Source organism: Stegostoma tigrinum, chromosome 11 (assembly GCF_030684315.1).
Source record: "Stegostoma tigrinum isolate sSteTig4 chromosome 11, sSteTig4.hap1, whole genome shotgun sequence".
NCBI classification, from domain to species: Eukaryota; Metazoa; Chordata; class Chondrichthyes; order Orectolobiformes; family Stegostomatidae; genus Stegostoma; species Stegostoma tigrinum.
This window is the reverse complement of record NC_081364.1, coordinates 84,958,833-84,976,196: the sequence shown is the minus strand read 5'-3', so window position 1 is coordinate 84,976,196 and position 17,364 is coordinate 84,958,833. Positions and strand designations below refer to the sequence as shown.

At 41.7% G+C, this 17,364-nt stretch overlaps 1 long non-coding RNA gene across 2 annotated transcripts; it reads right to left on the bottom strand.

Moving 5' to 3' along the window:
- Positions 1 to 2,539: 2,539 nt before the first annotated feature.
- LOC132210184 (uncharacterized) lies at positions 2,540 to 16,959 on the bottom strand. 2 transcript variants are annotated; one of them, XR_009446430.1, is made up of 3 exons: positions 16,450 to 16,959; positions 14,007 to 15,443; positions 2,540 to 5,080 (listed from the first exon to the last, which is right to left on the bottom strand). It is a non-coding gene; the product is annotated as an uncharacterized LOC132210184 (long non-coding RNA). The 2 variants fall into 2 exon arrangements; XR_009446429.1 differs by having other exon boundaries at positions 14,007 to 16,959.
- Between the last annotated feature and the right edge of the window lie 405 nt (positions 16,960 to 17,364).

Genomic DNA, 17,364 nt, shown 5'->3' with positions numbered 1-17,364 from the left:
CTTCTCCTCTATCCATCTTCGGTTGCCTCCCCCTCTCTCCCTATTTATTTCAGAATTCTCTCCCCATCCCCCTCTCTGATGAAGGGTCTAGGCCCGAAACATCAGCTTTTGTGCTCCTAATATGCTGCGTGGCCTGCGGTGTTCATCCAGCTCCAGTCTTTGTTATCTCAGATTCTCCAGCATCTGCAGTTCCCATTATCTCAGACAAGCCCAATAGGTCTGGCAGCATCTGTGAAGGAAAAAACAGAGTTAATGTTTTGGGTCCAGTGACCCTTCCTCAGAACTTTGTTTTTGTTCTTGCTTCACAGCATCTGCAGTTCTTTCAGTTTTTATTTAGTATTTAACTCACTGCCACATCTCTTCCAGGCATGTCCATCTTGAAGAATTTCTGCTCCTCTCTCTAATGGGATGTCTGTTCCGATCTTTCTTCTTGTCCACCAACATTAATTTCACTGTCACTCCTGGTGTTTGCCCAAGTATTTGCTCAAACCTCCTCGCACGGACATATCACATTCTTCAGTGACTACCTCCAGCTCAGACTTCCCTCACGTGGATTCCAGCTGAAGTTTTATCCCTAATGTTTTGAATCTTCCCACTGTCATAGATCTCTGAGATGTTCAACGTTCCATAGATAGCTGCTGTTGCCGCACCCAGAGATCCACACTCACTGCCATGTGGTGCCACATATTCACTCTCAACCTTTCTTTCCAATAGCATTGCATCACACTGTCTCAGGGCTGCACCACTCTGTAGTTCCACTTCATCATCCGGCTCATTCGTTGTGCTAATAAGAAACTTCTTCTTTTCCTTTCAGGCATCAAGGCCCACAAGATGCAACCACTCAGAGATACCCATAAGCCTTTGGAAACTTCCTCTCCTCCCCGTCCCTCAGCCTCCATCTCCTCCCCCAACTCCACCTCCTGTCGGGTATTCACCATACTGCCTAACCTTCTGCTCTCTGATGCTGAACGTTCTGTACAGCAAAGGCCTCAGCTTTATTCCTCTGCGTTCTCACCCAGTTCTGAGGAAGGGTCACCGGACCCGAAACACTGACTCTTTTTTTTCCTTTATAGATGCTGCCAGACATCCTGAGCTTTTCCAGCAACTTTGGTTGTTCCAGATAATCTTCAACTGTACTTTCCTGCCTTATCCCCACAACTGCTGATTCCCAAATTAAACAGAAATTTGTTTAATACCAAGTGTGCATTGCCAAAAGAGCTTTTAAATATCTGATTGCAGGGTGTGGTGTGTGTGTGTATGTGTTCTGTGGAGCTGACTTGCCAAGGTGCTCACACTGACAAGAGACCATTCAGGTGTTCTCACCATGGGAAAGGCTGGAGAGGATCATGGGAATTCACGGTCCATCTGCAAATTCATACAGCAGGGAGAGAGCCATCATCGGTTCTGTGTGTGGCAAAGGATTCAAATCAGTCATTTACCTCATTATACAGTGACTTGCTCATCTTGATAAGAAAACTCCTCAATATTCTGTGAACAAAGTCTTAAAAGCAAAATGGACTTGCTGTCCACAAAAACCCGCAGACACTGGTGAGAAGTGGATCACCTGCTTCGTGTGTGGGCCAATGGTCACTCAGTCATCTCACCAACTAAGACACTTGTGAGTTCGTCAGTGACTGCGGGGGTTTAGATCCTGCAGTTAGTCACTCCTGGAGTAAATAATGTTCTGATCACTGGGTTTTGCTTTTGCTCATATTGACAATTCTTGGTATTCTAGATACATGGTTAATACTTCAGTTTTACTGAATTAAAAAGATTGTTGTTGATATTCTTTCCCAAATCAGTGTTTAACATCATCTGCTGGAGCTCAAAGGGTAATCTGGAGAGGGATCATTGGTAGGAACAGAACCTTAGCCTCGACACACTCCTCAGGGTCACACTGAGAGGGACAAATAGCACATTGCTCTTTCCCATCTCTCTGTTCTCACAGAAAAGTCCCCACGTGGGTTAACAGTGAGGTGTGCTGGAAATGTTTTCCAGCTGTACTTTTTAACGGTTCCAACTCCTAGACACAGAACAGAAGCTACTTTATATGTCTGTTTCAAGTCAGGAACAACGTTACTGAATCCTGGAAATGTGTGTCAGTTCAGATACTGGTGTCAAACTGTGAACTGTTCCAGCCTAAAAGTAAACAGGTTGAAATTTCTAATCTGAAATTGACTGTTGCCCTCACAAGGTAACCATGCCTGGTGCTAACTTTTAAAATAGACCTGTTCGAAGTCTGTATTAAAATAGATGGAGGAGAATGTTAACCTCAGACACGATGATACAATTGGCATTTCATCTGCCAGGTGAGCAAGGACTTCTAGTATCTTAGATAATGGGAACTGCAGATGCTGGAGATTGAACACAGCAGGCCAAGCAGCATCCCAGGAGCACAAAAGCTGACGTTTCGGGCCTAGACCCTTCATCAGAGCTCTGATGAAGGGTCTAGGCCCGAAACGTCAGCTTTTGTGCTCCTGGGATGCTGCTTGGCCTGCTGTGTTCATCCAACCTCACATTTTATTATCTTGACTTCTAGTATCTTTCTAGGATTTCTCTGTTTTATTTTGTTAAATACCAGGATAAAGAAAAGTACATTAAAAAAACATTACAAGTCATAGCAACACGGGAGTAGACTATTCTGCCCATCAGATGCCACTGCACATGGGTTTATAGTAAACAACGGCGCTTGTCTTAAATGGTATTATGTCCTGTCCAGTCTGTCCCAAGCTCTCAGAAACTGATATTCAGACTTTGAGGCACACGGTGACTACACCTAGAGAAATGGTGGTTAGCAGCAAGAAAATGCCTGAGGTCAAGATCAGCAGCAAGACAGCAGTTGGTGAAGGGCTCAGAGGTGAAACCTAGCAATCAGACTGGAGGGAGGACTACGGTGAGGACAGCCCTGACTAGACGAGAGAACACCTCAAGATTTGACATTATTTATTGACTGCCATGTGTACGGTGTAAAACTTTGTCTTGTGACCACTGCAGGCAAATCATAGTAAGCAAGGAAAAACAGGTCAAAGGATGCTGGGACAGTTTGAGGTGTGTAGCTTACGTCACACAGGAGATATGCAGAGCAAGATCAGCATTTTAACATGATTTGAAGTTAGATAGTCCATTCATCAGTCTAATAATGTCTGGGAAAAAGCTGTTCTTGAACCTGCTGGTGTTTGTTCAAGCTACTGTATTTTCTGCCTGACGGAAGAGGTTGTGGGAGAGCATTACACAGTGGGAGGGGTCTTTTATGATGTTGGTAGCCTTACTTTGTAGGCATGTAGTCCATGGGTGGAAGGTTGGCTTCCATGATGGTGTGGCCTGCGCACAGTCTTCTACAGTTTGTACAGTCCTGGGCAGAGCAGTTGCCGTACCAGGGCATTTTGAACCCGGGCAGTATGCTTTCAGTGGTGCATCTGTAAAAGTTGGTGATGGTCCTTATGACCTTGGCAAATTTCCTAAGCTGCCTGCAGAAGAAGAGACGTCGTTGTGCCTTCTTGACAGTCACATCTAACTGGTAAGTCCAGACCAGTTTGTTGATTATCATCACTCCTGGAAACTTAACTCTCAATTTCTGCTCTGTTGACTTAGATGGGAATGTGTTCTCCTCCCTTCTTCCTGAAGTCAATGCTTAGTTCTTTTGTTTTGCTGAGATGGAGAGCGAGGCTGTTTATCATTGCATCATGACACCACACCTCCAGACTCCTTTCTGTAGGACACAAAACTCAATTCAAGTGGGCAATATTTTCACACTTCGCCACTGAGCAACTTTCCAAAAGGTCGTGGGCCCAAACAGGCCAAGTAAGGGCAGGGCAACAGGAACTTTTTCAGGCCATTCAGCTCAGAGGCTGCAGAACAGAACTTGCACTGCGGTAGTTACATGGAATTGCTGAACAAGCACTAACCTCCATTCGACAGTGCCCCAATTGTAAGATGCAGAGGGAAATTGATACCAGTTAACAGTCTGCACTGGAGGGTTTATTATTGAGGGAGTGGGGAGTTGGAAGCTGATGGTGGTGCTGGTGCCTGAGTCTCAAATCAGCAATTATCAATCCTTCAGCTTCTTCCTGTAACACTTGGGTGACCACCTGACTGAGAAATTCACCGAGTGACAATCTCCTCTTGTAAATCTCCAGTAAATCTGCCTCTACCACCCTCTCTGGCTGCACATTTCAGATAATAACCTTCCCCATTATTTAAGATTTTACTCTGACATTCTAGCCACTTGTGTGAAACAATGTGGAACGGAATGTTTGTCAGTGTTGTCATGGCGACCTGTCTGCAGTGACATGACTGGGTTTCAAACTTCACCCTCTCCACCGCTGCCTCCTCAATCAGCCTGAAACTATGTTCTTTCGAGCACTTGTCCAAATTTCTTTTCATAGTTCCTGCAACCTAGGCATTTGAAAGATTTCTCGCCAGTGTAGATACTGGGGTACTAGCAGCTTGAACGAATTAATGAATCCCTTCCCACACACAAGAGCATGTGAAAGCTCTCCCCCCAGTGTGAATTCACTGATGTATCGACAGGCTGGATGATCGCCTGAATTTCTTGCTGCAGTAAGAGCTTTGGAATGGGGAGTACCCAATGGGAATGTGCTGGTTCTCCCTCAGTCCACATGGACATTTAAAACTCTTATCCCAGTCACAGCAATGACACTGTCTCAATTTTGCAAGTAAAAATATGCACCTCTTCCCACACACAGAAAAGTTAAATGGCCTCTCTCCAGTGTGAACCTGCTAGGCCATCAGCAAGGTGGATAAATGAACAAATGCTTCACCACATTCACTGCAACAGAACAACCTCTCTCCTGGATGACTGCGTCAATGATATTCCAGCTCATATGAATAATTGAATACATTCTCACAGTCCCTACATTTACATGGTTTCTCCCCAGTGTGACTCTGCTTGTGTTTTCTCAATCCAGATGATCAACTGTAGCCTCATCCACATCCACAACGTGTTGCAGTTTCTTCACTCTGTGAATGGGGTGCTTTCTGTTTCCAGGAATCAAGCATCACTGTCAGATCCTGATGTGATATTTGAGTTTTCCACTTGTACATATTCTCCATCTAATATCTGGTGAAATGAATTGAAAAAAGGGAATGAGAGAGGGAGAGAGAGAGAGAGAGAGAAACAACAAAAATACAAAATAAAAACTGAAAGAACACTGGATGCTGTAAATCAGGAACAAAACTGGAAGCTGCTGGGAAAGATCAGCAAGTCTGGCAGCGTCTGTGAAGATAAATCAAAGTTAATGTTTTGGGTCCAGTGACCCTTCCTCTGAACATCCGGGTCACCAGACCTGAAATGTTAACTTTGATTTTTCTTCACAGAAGTTGTCAGATTTGCTGAGCCTTTCCAGCAACTTCTGGTTTTTTAAACAAAAATACAAAGCAAAATTGTGAAATTGAGCTGAATAAAGCTGCTCTTTCATGGGGTCAGCAGGTGAAAGGGAGAGTCTGAAAGCTGCCAGATTTTACCAACTTACATAAGTGTCCATCAGGAAATGCAACCTACCACCAGGTTTTGGCCGAAACAAGAGAAGTTGAGAAGTTAGCAAGGAAAGATTTCTACATTTGCATCTCAATGTGATGTTTGATGGAACCTGTCACCTCCACAAGTTGGAAAGCCAAGAGCGGCAGGTCTGTGTAAACATTATCTCCAAATTCCCTTCAAGTCACATTCTGATTTGGACATAAGTTGCTGTTCCTGAATTGTTGCTGATGAAAATTCTATAAATCTTTGTCAGAACGCATTATGGTTGTACCTTCACCACCTTGTCTGCAACAGTTCAACAACAGGAAAACTATCGCCTTCTCAGTGGGGAACTTGGATTAGACAGATCTCCTCAAGTTCCATTTATTGCAATTTTTCTTTGGATTTTGGTTAGTAAGCAGTGTGTTTCCTGTGCATCTGAAATTAATAATTATCTCGTATTACTGTAGCCACCGCGGTTTATTTTAAAACAGGTTTTTGAGGCCTGGCTGTAAATTGGATATCTTTGCGTGCACCACTAACGGATTTTTTGTTCTTCTTAGATTATTTTCTAACCCGATAAGGAAAATAATGGAGCCTCAAGGTTTGATATTTACAAAACTTTCTTTTAAACAGTTGAGCAAAATGCCCATAGCTCAGAGAGAGACTTCAGCTTTCACTTTCACTTTGAGTTTTGAGTGGACTTCTGAGGTTATTGGAATAGGAATTCCCTGCAGTTCAGTTCTCTAAATAGTGAAGGAGATATCGTGAACTAGATAACCTTAGAATGAGGAGTTAGAGTTTGCCCCACACCAGACATGTTGTAACTAAACCTTAAAGCTGCTGAGCATATTTAAGCTCGAGTATATACTAGCTCCAGGAAGAAGCTCTAGCATTAAAGCATTAAAGCCAAAAGTGTGTTAAACCTGCAAAGGTGCAGACACAGAGGCTCTGGTGTGAGTACTTCATAACTCTTGGATACAGGCTAGGCCATTTTGAACTGAAATGAAAAACACTTATTCATTGAAAGGGTAGTGAACCTGTAGAATTTTCTCCCGTAGAAGGCTGTGAAGCCAAGTCTGAACATATTCAACAAGCAGATGGATTTTTTTTAGATTTTAAAGGTGTCAAGAAGTGCAGGGCAAAAGCAGGAATGGTGTACTGAGATGAGGATCTGTCACGATCACAATGAATGGCAAGGCAGGCTCAAATGCTGAATGGTCTATTCCTGCTCCCAGTTACTATGTTTCAATGAGTGCTGTATTGGGTAATGTACAAAAGCTATTTTGTTTCTTTTTAATTTATGACTGGGTTTTTGCAATTTGTGTAGTTATATGTTTACTGTGTTTTTAAAAATTTTTTTTTTCAAATTGTACTATAAGTAAATGGTTTGTTTTATTCTATTTTATATTCATCTCTTTTGCTAGCTAGTTTCTATTTAATTGTTAAAGCAAAATCTGCAGCACTATATGCTTATGTTTTAGTGAGAGATAACATTGTTAATCTATTAGATTTCTGCCTGGCTTGTCTAACAATGACTTCAGCTGGGATCATAACATGTGGGTCATGGGGTCTCTTGATGGGATTTTGGAGTTCCTTAGCTTTAAAAAGTATCTGTGCCTTTCTTGTCCAAATAACAGCTACAGAATAGTTCCAGGGCATAAAGCAGAGTGTAGTGGGCATGTTCGTTGCACAAAACCTAACAATGGTTTAGATGTGGCTAAGAGTTTTCCGGAAGTGAAAGATAATTCACTGATCAATCTAAAATCTTTGAAAACTAAACCAAGAGAATTAGCAAATAAATTGAAGGTAGAAGTACAAGTAGGATCTTGTGAGGATGAGAAACTTCAAGTCATTTTACAACATTTAGAATTGGAAGAAAGGAAACTTTGAAGCAGGATATCACAGTTGGAATTGGCTGATATATAGTTATAAATGAAAAGAGACAGGACTTGGAGAAAAATATAAATACCTGAAATTATAGAAAATGAAAAATAGAGAGTAATGAAATTAGAAGGCAAAGTGAACAGGGAATAATGGAGACAGAAAAGCAAGGAGAAATGCAAAAGGAGGTGGATTTTAAAAATCAAACTCCAAAGAGATAAAGAAATTGGAGAACATGAGTTTGTCAAGGAAAAGGTGAGAATAGAGAAGGAAGAAACAGGTAATACCCTGAAGGGTAATAATGATTCCATTGAGGGAACTGATTTACCCAAGAATCTATGCTTTGTATCTAAATTAACAAGGATGGAGCCAAGACGTGCTTTACCTCATTTAAGAAGGTAGTTGCACAGATTAAATGACTAAAAGTGATTTGGACTCCCATGTTACAAAGTATTTTGGCATGCTCTGACAGTATACACCAACTTCCCAGGAGAACAGTCTGCAATGTAGGAAATTTTCTAAGTGACAACAATGAATGCTTATCTGCTCGTCTCTAAAGCTTATGAATTGAGGGTGACATTTACTGATACCCCCCTGAAACCTCCATTAGTGTACATGCGCAAAACACACACGTGCAGTACACCAGCTTGTACTGCCAATGAATTCTTACCAACCGGTTGTTAATCTTCAAGCTTACTTGGGCCCCACCGCATTTCGTTTTGTAACTAGTAGGGTTTTCACAAAGTCTGCACGAGTAGAGCTTTCTGCATTGCGTATGTCAGGAAACTCAGCTTTAGTTGAAGTTAGAGAAACATTTTGAGAAGTTATGGGAAATTACCATCATGAAATAATTCAAATAGCAGTCTTTCAAATTTATAAACTTATTTTGATAAGCACCAAGTATTCACGACCAGTGAAGCAGCAAATCTGGCAGATACTGTTACTATGTCACACAGACACATATGTGGAGAAATGAATGTCTGGCGATATTTCATCTCACCTGATTTTATGTCACTGGAGGTGTTCTTTTCTCTCTCTTTCTCAGTCAATTCTTGTTGGAACCAAAAAGAATGTAGTATTTCCTCAGCATGAGGAAATCCTTCTAACACACAGCCAGTATGTTATCACACCCAAAGTGATGGTACAGGATTTAGATGATTGGCACACATAAGAAATGTGAGAATTCAAACAGTGTGAAAAAGGTAGTATTTGCAAACAAGAACAAGGGAAGGTCTCAGACCTGAGAGAGTGAGGTTTATGGACTGTCATAGAGTCAGATACACAAATGGACTGAAGTTGAAGCGCAAAATGCAGCTTCGATGGTTTGACAGTGACATCACAGGCAGTCTGGCCAGAAGGTGGCCAGAACTGGGTGTTAAATATCACAAGTTACAATGAATTTGAAATGAAAATAAAGGATGCAGCAACTGGATAGAAGGAAGACTGGTGCACTGGTACAAAAGAACTGTAGATAATCAAAGCAGTACGGAGATTTCATTTCAATAAAACAAACCCCTGTGAACATTGTAAATTTTAATCTAAAACAGCAATCGGACAAATACAGCAGGTCTGGTAGCATCTGATGAGGAAGAATAGTTAACATTTCAAACCCTGAGAATGTAGTCCTGTATTCTTTGTTTCCAATTATGCAACGTCTGCAACATTTTGCTTTTATTGGTGGCATGAGGCTTTTCTCCTTGGAGAAGGAAAGTTAACTTGAGATCTGATTTGTGTGTGCAGAATCCTGAGATATCGGAACAGAGTCGATAGTGAGACATTGTTCACTGTGTTGGTGAAATCAGAAGCAGAGGATACCAGTTCAATGAGACTAACAAAGGAATTCTCATATGAGGAGGGTGAAACACCTTTCCCATTGCAAGTGGGAGAATGCATTGTCAGGTTCATTCAGCCCCTTTAGAAGAGAATTGGACAATTACGTGAATGGAAACGATGAAGGATTGGGACACGATGTGGTGCTCATGCACAGACACTGGGGGTCAAATTCTGTCCTTCGATTCTGTAATAAGATGCAGGGAATTCTGGGACTGCATGTGGCTCTCATAACCTCCCCCATCCCCAAACATTCAAATCAGATTAGAGAAATGAATGTGTGGATCAAAGGCTGGTGAGAACAAGTGGGTTCAGGGCTGTGTGGGACTTGCACCAGCACCAGCACCAGCACCAGCATGGTGGGAAATGAGGAATTTAAACTGCACCTAAACTGGAAAAACCAGATGCGCTAATGTAGCCTTGATGAAGAGTTCATAAAATGTTCTCAAAATAGTCGCTTTGAACATCATATTCTAGAGCTGACCAGAGAGCCAGTTGTACTGGACTTGATGTTGTGCAATGACAGAGGTTTAATTAACAATCTCACAGTAAAGGCACTCAGAGGTAGCAGTGACCCTAATCTGATGGAATTTTACAACCATTTTCGGGGACAGGAGTGGGTATCAGACTATTATTTTAAACTTAAATTAGGGCAGTCATGTGGGTGTGAAATCAGAGCTAGAGTGAAGTGGCAATTTAGCTTCAGAGGTCGGTTGAGATACAATGGCAAATAATTAAGGGGATACATCAGTATACACCCATCAGATACATTTGAGTGAGAAAGAAAAGTTCCAAGTCAATAAGTATGCTCCAGTAATCATCACACAGATATGGTGACAGGCTGACATGGATTTGGAGCAGGATATTGAAGGATTCATGACATTGGAGGATAGGAAACTGGGAAAAAATGGAGGAAATATTACATCATCTGCAGGTAACTATAAAATGCATTTAAGATGACGTCAACTACAAAGAAGAAGCATACAATTGCTGAAGTATGGGTGGCAGATTAGACAAAGCAGAAGGTATAAAATGGCAAAGAATGACTACAAGATTAATAAGGAGAGAAAAAAAAAGTAGGAGACAAAGTTAGCCAAAATACGAAGACAGTTTAGCAGTTTCTCTGCATATTTAAAACAAAGTTCATAAAGGAAGCATCTGTACTAAAGGAGAAAAGTCTGACGAATTACTAATAGAAAACAAACAGTTGGCAGGTGAATTGAACGGGTATTTTTCATTGGCCTTATTCAATAAGCAGGAATTAATCAGGAAATGGAGGAACTGAAGAAAATTACAATCACCAGAGAAACATATTGAGTGAATTGTCGGAACTACATGCTGAGACACGCTGAGTCCTGATGGACGGTATCCTGGAATTTAAAGGAAATGACCAGAGAGTTGATGTGTTGGTTTTGGTTTTGGATTTGAAAATTCCCTAGATTTGGGGAAGATTCAGAGATTGGGAAACAAAGAAATTTAAATCCTTTATTCAAATGGGTATAGACAGAGAATGCAGGTAACTGCGCACCAATTAACTTATAACGTATTCCCTGTGATGGATGTTATGATCAAAGATGACTTGGCAGGGCATGAAGCAAATTTTAAGGTGAGCAGTCCGTGGTTTGGTAAGAAATCAACTTTAAACAATTTATTGTCATCCTTTCAGGAAGTAACACATTCTTGATGAAAGGGAACCAATGGAGCATAATGGCACAGGTTTCTTGGGATAATTCAAGAGACACTGCAGAAATTCATTCCAAGGAAGAAGAAACTTGCTAAGGTGAGGATGAGACATTCACTACTGCACGGGATGGTGGGTAAAGATATTCCCATTGGTGAGATTGTTAGCTATGATGTGAGAGTGAATTGGGATGGCAATCAATGTAACTTAGAACCAAATAGTACGGAAATAAGTGTAAATGACAAGAATTCCTAAATATTTTCAGGGAACTGTTCAATAGCATTGTTTTATTCATTCATGGATTTGCACTTTATTAACTGGGCTAAGTTTTGCTGCCTGTCCTCAAATGACCTTGACATGGTGGCAGTGAGCTCATGTGCGTTTGGTTTGGAGACACCCACAATGCTGTAAATGAGGATTTTAATCCAAAATATGTTTTCAGTCCAGCAAGAAAGGATGTACGACTAGACTTGGTTTTTGGAAATGAGGCGGGCTAAGATTATGCAAGGGACCCAGCATTAATCCCAATGGTACACCACTGGACACTGGCCTCCAGTCACACAAACAGCCTCCTCCCATCACCCACTGTCTCATCAGTCAGCCAATTTTGGATCCAACTTATCAAGTTATCCGAGATCCCCTGTACTTTGATCTTTAATTTTATCATGTGGACTTTCCTGTTTGGTCTCACCGGTGAGCTCCTTTTAATGGTTTAAATGTTACTTTACCGTCCATTAATATAAAGATTGGGTGGTTGTCCCTGCTGCATTAAAATGTGTAACACCATCTTTTCCACTGCCTGTACCAGGGACCATGCGGAGGTTTTTTGGAGGGTTGAAGAAACAGATCTGATGATCCTGAGTCTGATGAGTAGCGAAAGGGAGTGGGATCCCAGTCATGGGAACAATCTGATTTGGCCAAATTGTCTTGAGCAGTGACAAGAGAGTGAACAGGAGTGGAGAGCTTGATGATGAGCGCGGCAGGCAAGACATTGATCTTGACCATATCAACAGCTCCCTGTCAACCATCTGACTGGAGTTTAAGTGTTTAGAGATGTACAAATGTTGCATTTCTTCCGCTGTTGCATTATTTCTGAGTTAACTTGGCCCCACGTTAATAATGTCATGGCAGGATATGGGATGTGAAGATTTACTGAATTAAACTTTGAGGTACTCTGTCCTGAAATAAACAGTGAATACTGAACATATGTTGAGTACACGGAGGTATTTGTCAATCTATGGGGTTGACTAGGTCTGAAAAGTAACCAACTGGAAAACCTTTCCCAATCACTTCTTGCACTACTAGAGCAGATAGGCCTTGTGTTGACAGCAAATCAATTGTACTACAATTGTAGTAGCAGTTTAAACACACTGTATGTTTAACATATTTGAATGATTTGACTTTTATTGAGGATATTAATCCCTATAACTGGGATGAGATTTATCCAATATTATCAGAAACAGACCTCAATGAACACTGTTCATCTCCAAATGTGCTTAGCAGCAAATCTCTGTCCAAACTTACACCAAATGACAAACGAGAAGCTATCACATTCCAAACTCAGAAGTGCCCTGTGTCCCTCAGATTACTCTGAAATGGCAAGGTATCTTAAATTTTTGAGCATTAAATGAAACCAGCTGATTCAAACTGCTACTGCCATTCAGAATTACAGGATTGGTGTTCAACAGTACTGGAATGCTGCTGTCCAACCAAAAAATGTTCTGCCAATCACATAAATGTGTAATATGGGATATGTGTGATGCTAGGCATGTCTGCCATAATCCCAAAGACTGGCTGATCGTATCAAACAGCATTTCCTTTTGAATGTTTGCAATGGCAAGGTACTGACCATACTCAACTAGTCCATGCTTGTAAAATGCAAACGACAGCATTAGATGTAATTCTGCAATTTGACAACATTTTCAAAGTATTTCATAGTTATGAATTACAGTTGCTAATTGCTAAGAATTACACTGACAATCAATTTAGAGTTGTCAGTCCAGCTCACAGTGTGGTCCATTTGCATGCACTGGAATCCATGTGTGTTAGTACACAAGACCCTGTTATTTGTTGACAGGCAAAACATATACAGATGCCGTACCTGTTTCAACTCAAAAAAATATAGGCATCAGCCATTAGGTGGTTAATTTTTCAGGTCAATGCCAATCACAGGCAATCTGCCTGGTTTAAAGTGTAAACAAAGCTTTGAAATGTCTGCTCCAGCCGCACAGGGTTTAAAATCACAAACAGTTTCCAAGTGAGGCAGAGTTTCAGCCAACAGGGGAGCTCCAGATCCAGTCCCACTCCTCAGACACCCCAAAAGGTTGGAGGAACGGCTGTTCATGCTCAGTCCTCCAACTAAACAAGAGTGTCATGAACACTGAGTATGGGAGTTGGAAAAAAATTTCTTTCCCAATCCTTCCAAATTAATGGGAAAATAAATTATAATTGGCGTTTTCCACTATTTCTTAAATTCTCCCATTTCTTAGAGTTTTAATACTCAATTGTTTAGTGATAATTAACTGAGCTTTTAAAACTTTTCACTTCTAAGTGACTAAGCATAGTTCGCAAATATTAAGAGTTCACTAGATAGTTAAGTACACAGAGTACTGGGAGGTGTTTCATTCAATAATTCTGTTCTATTTTTAATCTTTCATGAGCTGTGTGCTCACAGTCAAGTTGGGGATGTCCTTACTTTCCAGGTGTTTGTTTTGCTGAGCTCTTCTCATTCTCAGCAGTTATGTTTGTATTTCCTCTGTGTGCATCAGTGACATTCAGTTCCGCATTTTTAAAAATATAAACTTTATTCACTGATGTGTATGGGTTTGATTTAAAATGTTACCGGGATAAAACAGCAGGAAGATCTAAAAGATGCAAGAGGAAAATTGGTTTTCTTTTTTAGTGGAATGTGCTTCGCTAATGAATGCTTGTTGGTTGATCGACAACAGTCTAACAGCAAACTCCTATGGTTAAGTGGTTAAGCCAACAGACACAGAGAGAATGATGTAAATATAAATATTCCGATCTGAATCCCTCAGATCTGAAACATTTCTGAATGTGTCGTAATTCGCAAAGGCTAGGAAAGTAAAAGTTCAACCACAAATATCACATGAAGGAATAGGTTATACTCACTAGGAAAGCCTGAAGATCTTTTCCTTGGAAAAGAGAAGGCTGAGAGATGCCATATTAGCAATGGAAGGTTTTGTTCCAGTTTTGTGTTTACTAATGTAGGGAAAGCAGAAATGTGCCCATTAACTTCCAGCCAGGAAAGGTCATCGTTCTACACCAATTTTGATTTGACAGCACATTTCCAGCTTTCATCATTGTTATTTCTGACTTTATACACAATTGTAAAGGGTTTTCTGATCAAGGGCTAGGATTTCTGTGCCATGGAAGAAAATGGCTGGAACGCACTTCTTGCTCTCCTCAAGATCAACTTGCTAGTTCAGTCCTGGCTGTAACGACCAGCAGCAATACTGTCAGAATCTGACTCCCAGTCAGTTGTGAACTCGCTGATGTTGCAGCAGATTGGATGACTCAGTGAATCCCTTCCCACAAACAGAGCAAATAAATGGCCTGTCCTCTGTAGGAGTGCGTTCGTGTTTCAGAAGGTGAGATGCACATGTGAATTTCTTTACACACACGGAGCAGGTGAATGGTTGCTCCCCAGTGTGAATTCGCTGGTGTGTGACTAGGGTCGATGATCATGTAAATGCTTTCCTACACACAGAGCAGGTGAATGGCTTCTCTCCAGTGTGAGTGCGTTGGTGTCTCAGCAGGTTATTGCTACTTTTAAAAGTCTCCTCACAGTCAGAACATTTAAAAGTTCTCTTCGCAGAATGAACTCGCTGGTGTCTCAACAGGTTGGATGAATTAATGAATCCCTTCCTGCATGCAGAGCAGGTATATGGCCTCTCCCCAGTGTGGGTGCGCTGATGTACACAGAGTTCAGGTGATTTTCTGAATCCAGTCTTGCAGTGAGAGCACCTGAAAGGTTTCTCATTGGTGTGAACACGTTTATGGGACATCAGGTCCCCAGAACATTTGTAGCACTTTCCACAGTCTGAACATTTAAAAGGTCTGTCATTAGTGTGAACCCGCTGGTGAGCAAGCAGGTTGGTTGACTCTCTGAATCCTCTTCCACACTTGGAGCAGGTGAACGGCCTGTCCCCCGTGTGAGTGCGTCCATGTATTTCCAGCTGGGATGGCCAACTGAATCTCTTCCCACAGTTCTCACATTTCCATGGTTTGTCCATGGTGCTGGTGTCTTTGTGTCTCTCCAGGTTGGATGATTTGCTGAAACCTCTTTTACATTAAAAAACGTGTAATTTCTCTGGGTTGAGAATGGTGGAATGCTTATTCAGGCATCGTAATTGGTTAAAGCTCTTTACACAGTCAGTGCACGGTAACATTCTCATTTGGGTGTTTCTGTGTCTCACGATGAAGTTTTCCCCAACAGACAGAAGAGGCAAGCATTTCTATTTCCACATTGAAAAGCTGATGATAATCAGATCCTGACTAGTGATGTTTACTTTGCATTTGCCATTCACAAATCCGCTTCTCCCAATCCTTTGTAAAAGAAATACAGAATGTCAGTATTTTGCAACGATTTGTAGCTCAGGTCGTGGGTGAGATTGTTGACTTGCTCACCTTGAAAACAAAAACAAGCCAGCTCGGTGAGCAAGTCAACAACCTCAATGCCAGAATCATGATCAGTCCATTGATGGCAATTTGGAGCAAATAATTCTAGCTTCTCAGTCAGTCAGATTGATATTGTGAAGAGCCAGTGCAGACATGGCTGGTCAAAAGGTCTCCTTCCACACTGTAATATTTCTGTGACAGAATGTTCTTTCCACTCAAACTAATAAAAGCAAAAATAAAGAACAAAGTCATGAGGAAATTCCCAGTGTCAATGAGACATGTTTTTTTACTCCATATTCCTTCCTGGGATGAGGGCACCGCTGGCTAGGCCAACACTTATTGCCCATCCCTAATTGCCCAGACGGCAGTTACGAGTCAAACACATTGCTGTGGGCCTCGAGTCACATGTAGGCCAGACCAGGTCAGGATGGCAATTTCCATCCCTGAAGAACTTTAGTGAGCCAGATGATTTTTCCAACAATCGACAATGGATTCACGGTCATCATTAGACTCTTAATTCTAGCTATTTATTTAAATCAATTTCCACCATCTGCCGTGGCAAGATTCAAACCCAGGTCCCCAGAACAACACCTACGTCTCTGGATTAACAGGCCAGTGAGAATACCACGAGATGATTGCCTCCCCTTATGCTGACATGTTACCATTGTGGAAGGTATCAAATGTAATGGTCAGCAGTGTGTGCCCAGGGACAGCTGGGCATGGAAGACACTTCTCATGGAGGGCAGGCAGGAAAGTAGAATTAAAGTAACAATCTGATCAGCCATGATCTTACCAGAATGATAGAGAAAGCTCGCTGGGCTGATGACTGTTCCAGTTTCTTAAATAAGAATGCTCAGTAATAATACATGTCCCACTCCTATGGGTTTACCCAAGTATTACAGAATGCTGTTTTAGCCAGAATTCCCTGACTCACCAACTCTTCTCCACGTTGAGCAGCCACAGATGAGAAATCAGGGCTGAAGTGACACAAAACGAGAAGTTCAGCTCTTCTACGTATCAGGAGTTGCAGCCACAGCCACTCAACTGAATGTATCCAAGGCCCATGGCAACTCGAGGCTGCATAGGTCAGCTGTGGCTGGGAATGGGTGATGCTGCTAAAAACCCCATTGTTAATTACGGTTACACGCCTGGCGCTAGGACCCAGCTGAGACCGTTAGAACCCCACTCACGATAGGAACCCAGTCAAGATGGCGACCACTAAACTGGAACCGCTTTCTGGGCAAGGGCCTGGATCTGGAAATGCAGCACCTGTAGATTCATTTTTAGTTTTCATTGCCTTCCAGAGGTGTTTAGAAACCCCTCCCGGGCCACTGTGGCTTCCATCGCTCCCGTCGCACTTTCAACCTTTACCGACTGCGAATGTGACAAAAGAACGTCTTTCCCCGTCGCCATTACTCTCAGCGCACACATTCCAAAGAATTCAACGGCATGACGCTTGCGCAGTGCTGTCCTGTAATGTTCATCAGGGACCTTTATCAGCGCGGGGACTGCTGGGTAGAGGCCCTGCCATTGAAAACCCTCAATCAATAAAAAGTTTACTGTGATGCAGCAGATGGAGAACGGTGCAGTACAAAAAAACGATACAGCACAGAAGCAGGCTCTTCAGTCCTCCAAGCATGCGCTGACAGGTTTTGCCCTTCCATATTAAAACTGTGTTATCTTACATCCCTCTGTTCCCTTCCTATTCATAGACAATGTATACATAATATTTACTTTTTCAATATTTCAAGTCTGAATCTATAAATAAGATAATTTTGTTAATTTATTGCAGAAAGATGTAAAAGGAACCTAAGGGGCATTTTTTTTCATGTCGAGGGTAGTGCGTGTA